Source organism: Dipodomys ordii, unplaced genomic scaffold (assembly GCF_000151885.1).
Source record: "Dipodomys ordii isolate 6190 unplaced genomic scaffold, Dord_2.0 Scaffold1, whole genome shotgun sequence".
Classification (NCBI taxonomy): Eukaryota; Metazoa; Chordata; class Mammalia; order Rodentia; family Heteromyidae; genus Dipodomys; species Dipodomys ordii.
The window spans coordinates 28183397-28189396 of NW_012267217.1; positions in this window are offsets into that span (position 1 = coordinate 28183397).

Here is a 6000-nt window from a genome sequence, read left to right on the forward strand (position 1 = left end):
GGCATTGACTAGAAGTAAAGTGAAATGGATATATTTGATAGCCATTAGTGAAGTAAAATCAAGAATACATGGTTAATTTGATGTAGGGAGAGAGTAATGAATGATCTTTATTTCTAGTTGAAGCTGTAGATAGGGTCATGGTTTTACCATTTTACTGGATAAGGAATATTGTAAAAAAGCAGGTTTTGATATTCATATGGTCCAGTTTAGACCAAGGAGAACACACTGTGCTTATAATGAAGTTATTCATTAATATACTGTTTTTCTTAGCTCCTGGTTTTTGAGTACCATAGCCCATTTTTCCTAATCTATCCTGATTATGTCTTACTTAGCAATACTTAGCAATTTAATGGTTCAAGCCAGGATGCTGTTCTTGAACTTTTTCTGCTCAATGCTAGTGCTTTACACTTGAGCCACGGCTCCACTTTTGGCTCTTTTTTTTTTTTTTTTTTGGTAATTCATTGGAGATTACAGTCTCATAAATTTCTCTGCCCTGGCTGGCTTTGAACTGTGATTCTCAGATCTTAGTACCTGAGTAGTGAAGATTAAAAGTGTGAGCCACCAGTACGCAGCCAGTTTTGATATTTTTAAGAAGTAACAATGAATATTGATGTAAGTATGACCCTCACTCCCCCTGCAAAACACCAATTTAACAATAATAGATGGACAAAATTACCTTCAGAGATTGCATCATCCAGATGGACACAAGGCCAAAAAGAAATTCATTGAAGCAAGTAAGAATGTTCTTGGTATTTCACTTGTCTTTGTTAAAGAAAAGCAAGGACAATTTTGTTCTTAACAGCAAGGGCAATGGAGATTTATAAATAAGAAGCAGGGTGTGGAGCAGAAGATGCAAAGTTTATATGAAGAGATCTTAAAGCAAGAGAGAAGCTAGCCATAATGGCATACACCTATAATCCTAGAACTAAGACCGAGACAATAAGTGTAAGGTCCGCTCCTGGATGGCTAGCAGACTCCACCCTCCTCCCAGCAAAGTCTCCACCCAGTACCTGCGTTACCTAGGCAACTGGGACACCTGGAAGAGGTCACATCTGCATCCGCTGACGTCACATCTGAATTTGATGTGGCCACACCTTTCTCCGCCCGTACCCTAGATAAGGCCTAGCCCAGGCCCAGACGCTCTCTCTCTGCTCACTCTCTGCTCTCTGTGCTCTTTCTGCTCTTTTCTAGTTCTAGCTCTAGCTCTCTCTCTCTGCTCTTTTCTAGCTCTTCTCTTTTCTAGCTATTTTCTCTCTTTTCTAGCTCTCTCTTAGCTTTTTCCCCAGCTCTCTCTTTCCCAGGCCTTTCCCCACCACATGGAGGATCAAGATGGCCTGGTGCCAGCCTGAACCAGCCGCGTGGAGTGCCAACCTTGCCTGGTCCCAGCAGGTCTACTGAATAAACCTACCCCTTACCTGAATACCACGTGCGTGGTGCTGTTCTTACTCGGCTACCTCTTTTTAAAAACCTAACAATAAGAACACAATTTCAAGGCCAGTTTGGGCTACATTGTGTGAGACCATCTCTAAACAAAACCAAAAATGGTAATAAAAGAAGGTTTTTATGTGTGTTTCTGTGTAGATGTGCCAGTTCTGAAGCTTGAACTCAGGTACTAGGTGTTGTCTCTGAGCTTTTTCTCTGAAGGCGAGCACTCTACCACTTGAGCCACATTTCCACTCCCAGCTCTTTTGGAGGGGGGGGGGCGGAGCTCAGGGGTAGTTAATTATAGATAGTCTTAAGGGCTTTCCTGTCCTGGCTAGCTTCGAACCCCAACCTTCAGATTTCTTCCTCCTAAGTAGCTAGGAATACAGATGTGAGCTTCCAGTGTCTGGTGAGATTTTGGAGTGTGTGTGTGTGTGTGTGTGTGTGCTGGTACTGAGACTTGAACTGGTGTCCTTTAGTTTTTCATTTAGTGCTAGTGCTCTACCACTTGAGCCACACTTCCCTTCCCAGCTTTTTTTTCCTGGTTTATTGGAGATAAGAATCTTAAGGACTTTCCTGCTTGTGCTGGTTTTGAACTCTGATCCTCTGATCTCAGCCTCCTGAGTACCTAGGATTACAGGTTTAAACCTGACTGGATTTTGATGTCTGATAAAAGTGAGTTGACTGGGTTTATGTTGAAGGCAGGTCAGTATGGTTAAATCTCAATGGAGCTGGTGGAGGATGATTAACTATTGAGGAGGATAAGGTAAATGGAGAGTTCATACTAATTTGATTTAGCAAGAATCTTGTTAAAACTAAGATGTAGTTTTGCGTCACAGAGATGAACACAAAAGCTTTTCAAGGTGTAGGCACTGTTAAGCAGAGGGCTCAGTGACACCCTATTCAAGATCGGGCCAAGACTTTTACTCTAGCCATTGTGGTGTGACTAAGAAAAAATTTCCCTCTTTTCCTTTGGAATGAAATAGAGGGAGCCATATGTCTGATGTTTAAGCTTTTGAGGAGATCTTCTTGAGGAGTAAGTTTCAGTCTTTCATTCTTTCCTGATTTGGAGTGCAATCCAGTTTTTAGGTTCACTATGAGATTTACTTAATGTTTAGGGAGAACATAGGTAAGTACAATGGCCTTTTAAAGGTGACAAACTAATGCCATAAATGGGGGAGGAAGAGATTGCAAAGTACAGGAAATTATCAAACATCTTTTTAGTTAATTTACAAAGGGCCTGGTGCAATGGCTCACAATTGTAAGCCTAGATACTCAGGAGGCTGAGATCTGAGGATTATGGTTCAAAGCCAGACCAGACAGGAAAGTCTGTGAACCTCATCTCCAATTAATGAGCAAAAAGCCAGAAGTGGAGGCGTGGCTCAAATGGTAGAGTGCTAGCTGTGAACAAAAGAAACTCAGGGACAATACCCAGGCCATGAGTTCAAGCAACAGGACTGGCAAGACTAGCAAAAAAAATAAATAAAGAGGTAAAACTTATATCATTATTTATTTTTATTTTTTTGCTGGTCGTGGGACCTGAACTCTGGGCCTGGGCGCTATCCCTCAGCTCTTCAGCTCAAGGCTAGCGCTCTACCACTTGAGCCACAGTGCCAGTTATGGCTTTTTCTGCTTATGTGTTGCTGAGGAATTTAACCTAGGACCTCTTGCATGCAAGGCAAGTACTCTACCACTGAGCCACCTTCCCAGCCCCAAATTTATATTATGTGCAATTGAAAAATTAAAAAGTGGCAGAATGGGCTGGGTGCTGGTGGCTCACATCTGTAATCCTAGCCACTCAGGATGCTGAGATATGAGAATCATGGTTCAAAGCCAGCCTGGGCAAGCTCCAATTAACTATGCAAAAAGCTGGAAGTGGAACTGTGACTCAAGAGGTAGAAAGCTAGCTAGCCTTGAGTAAAAAAGCTTAGGGAGGCTGGGAAGGTGGCTCAGTGGTAGAGCGCTTGCCTTGCATGCATGAGGCCCTGGGTTCGATTCCTCAGCACCACATAAGCAAAAAGAAAAAAGCCGGAAGTGGCGCTGTGGCTCAAGTGGTAGAGCGCTAGCCTTGAGCTGAAGAGCTAAGGGACAGCACCCAGGCCCAGAGTTCAGGCCCCACAACTGGACCCCCCCAAAAAGAAAACCCAAAAAGCTTAGGGATGGCACCTCAGCCCTGAGTTCAAGCTCCAGGAGGCACATACACACATACACAGACACACATACAGGTAGCAGAATACCTATATATTTGAGCCAAGAAGAACTCAAGAGAGAAAAGGCTTGACATATAAATCAGAAAATAGTTCAATTGCACAAGGGAAGGAGGACACTGGAAAAGTTATGTGTTTGGAGCTGACCATCATTTAGGAATTGACAAAGGAAAAAGAACTGCAAGTTGCCTGAGAATTAAGGACTAAACCTTAGAAGAAAGCAGACACCAAGAAAGAGGCGATGGTATATAAACCATATAACTGTGTCCATTAATAGATATAACCATTCTCCCTGCTACAATGCTTGGGTAGCACTACTCAGTAGCCCCAGAGTGGAAACTACCCTAATGCCCATTCACAGAATAGGTAATTAATAACTAAGTCAATAAAATGAATATCAAATTGTGTGGTTGTTTTTTTTTTTGTCAGTTGTAGAGCTCAAACTCTGGGATTACAGACATGAGCCATGTTTTTTCTTTCTTCCTTTCTTTGTGTGTGTATGTGTGTGTGTGTGTATGTGTGTGTGTGTGAGAGAGAGAGAGAGGAGTGTGAGCGGCTTGTAGGGCTTGAACTGAGAGATTGGATGCTATCCTTAGGCTTTTCACTTAAGGCTACAGTTGTACCACTTGAGTTGGCTTGAGTTGGCTCCAGTTCTGGCTTTTCAGTGGTTAATTGGAGATGAGTCTCATAGACTTTTTCCTGCCCTGGTTGTGTAATAACCCACCTTTTTTCATTCCTTGATAACTCCCAATTCTAATCCTGAATCTCTGGCCTCCAGAATGCTGTCTGTCTGGTCCTGACCACAGCTGAAGATAGCCTCACCACCAATCATCTTTGAGTGTCTATAAACCGCCACCTGTGTGTAGTTCTGACTTACATAAACTCTGCCATGTGGGAGGTTGGGGCTGCTCTGTCTTTCGAGATGAGGCAATCATGGCTAGCCAAATAAAAACTCCTTGTCACCTTTGCCTTTGCCTCTGTGGATGCTCTCGACCCGAGGGTCATTACAATTGTCTTTTTGTTTTTGTCAGTTCTGGGGCTTGAACTCAGGTCCTGGGTAGTGTCCATGAGCTCCTTTTGCTCAAGGCTAGCACTCTACTACTTGAGAAAGCACCACTTCCAGCTGTTTCTGTTTATGTGGTACTGAGGAATCAAACCTAGGGCTTCATGCATGCTAGGCAAGCGCTCTACCGCTAAGCCACATTCCCAGTCCCCCTGGTTGTCTCTGCAACGAATCCTCAGATCTAGTATTAGAGGTGTGAGCCAATGGTACTGGGCATGAGTGATTTTTAATACAATAATCTGGTTGTTAAGCAAAAGGTGCCAGACATAGGCAGGGTGTAGTGTGGAGGACCTGAGTGTGTATCTCTAGCATTGCCAAAACAAAAACAAAAGAAAAGCCCCCAAACAACAAAAGGTCACATATGTTACACACATATATCACACTATATATCTGATTATCACCTATTATGTATTATGTTGTGACTGTGAGTCCTCCAATATCAAGTACATGAAAAGATCCCTCACATCCATCCCAGGGGACCACTTGAAGGCAGGCAGGAGGCTTATTAGAGGAGCCATATTTGCCCCAGAAAGAGAGAGCGAGCACATGGCAGCTTCCACTATCTAGGTAGCAGCAGGATCTGGCGGAAGGAAGTGAGGTAGATGGGATTCAGGTGGGTCAGGGGAGGGAGGGGCTGAGGACCAAAGGTGGACATAATGCTTACATTCCCTGCTCTGTTGTTTAATACAAATAGGAGGTACCAGGCCGGGGGTATGGGTGGAGGTCATTTCTTCTGGAGCTACTTCCTGCTGTAAATGGGAGAAGTAGTCAGGGGTCCCTGCTTTCATTGCTAGGGCAGGTACCCTCCAAAAAGCATCTGCTTGACAGTGGTTGGTAAACGTCCTCCTTTTTTGTATGACAATAGTTATCTAAAATGCAAGACACTGTAGGGGTGGGGGGGTGGAGAGGGGAAGGGATGGTATGGGGAAACAAAGGAGGAGGCAACAGTGCTTGACAAGAAATGTACTCACTATCTTGCCCACATTAATTGTAACCCCTCTGTATGGTATTTTCACAATAATAAAAATAAATATTTCAAAAAAATGCAAGACACAATAAATAAAAAAAATTGTTGTTAGTATCCCAAGAGAGGAATATGCCATGGACGGATTGATTCCCAGAAGGGGCTATCAAAGACCTGACATTGCCTTTTTTTTCTTTTTCTTTTTGTCCATCGTGGGGCTTGAACTCTGGGCTTGGCACTGTCCCTGTGTTCTTCAGCTCAAAGCGAGCGCTCTACCACTTGAGCCACAGCGCCACTTCCGGTTTTCCAGTGGTTGATTGGAGATAAGAGTCTCACAGAGGGGG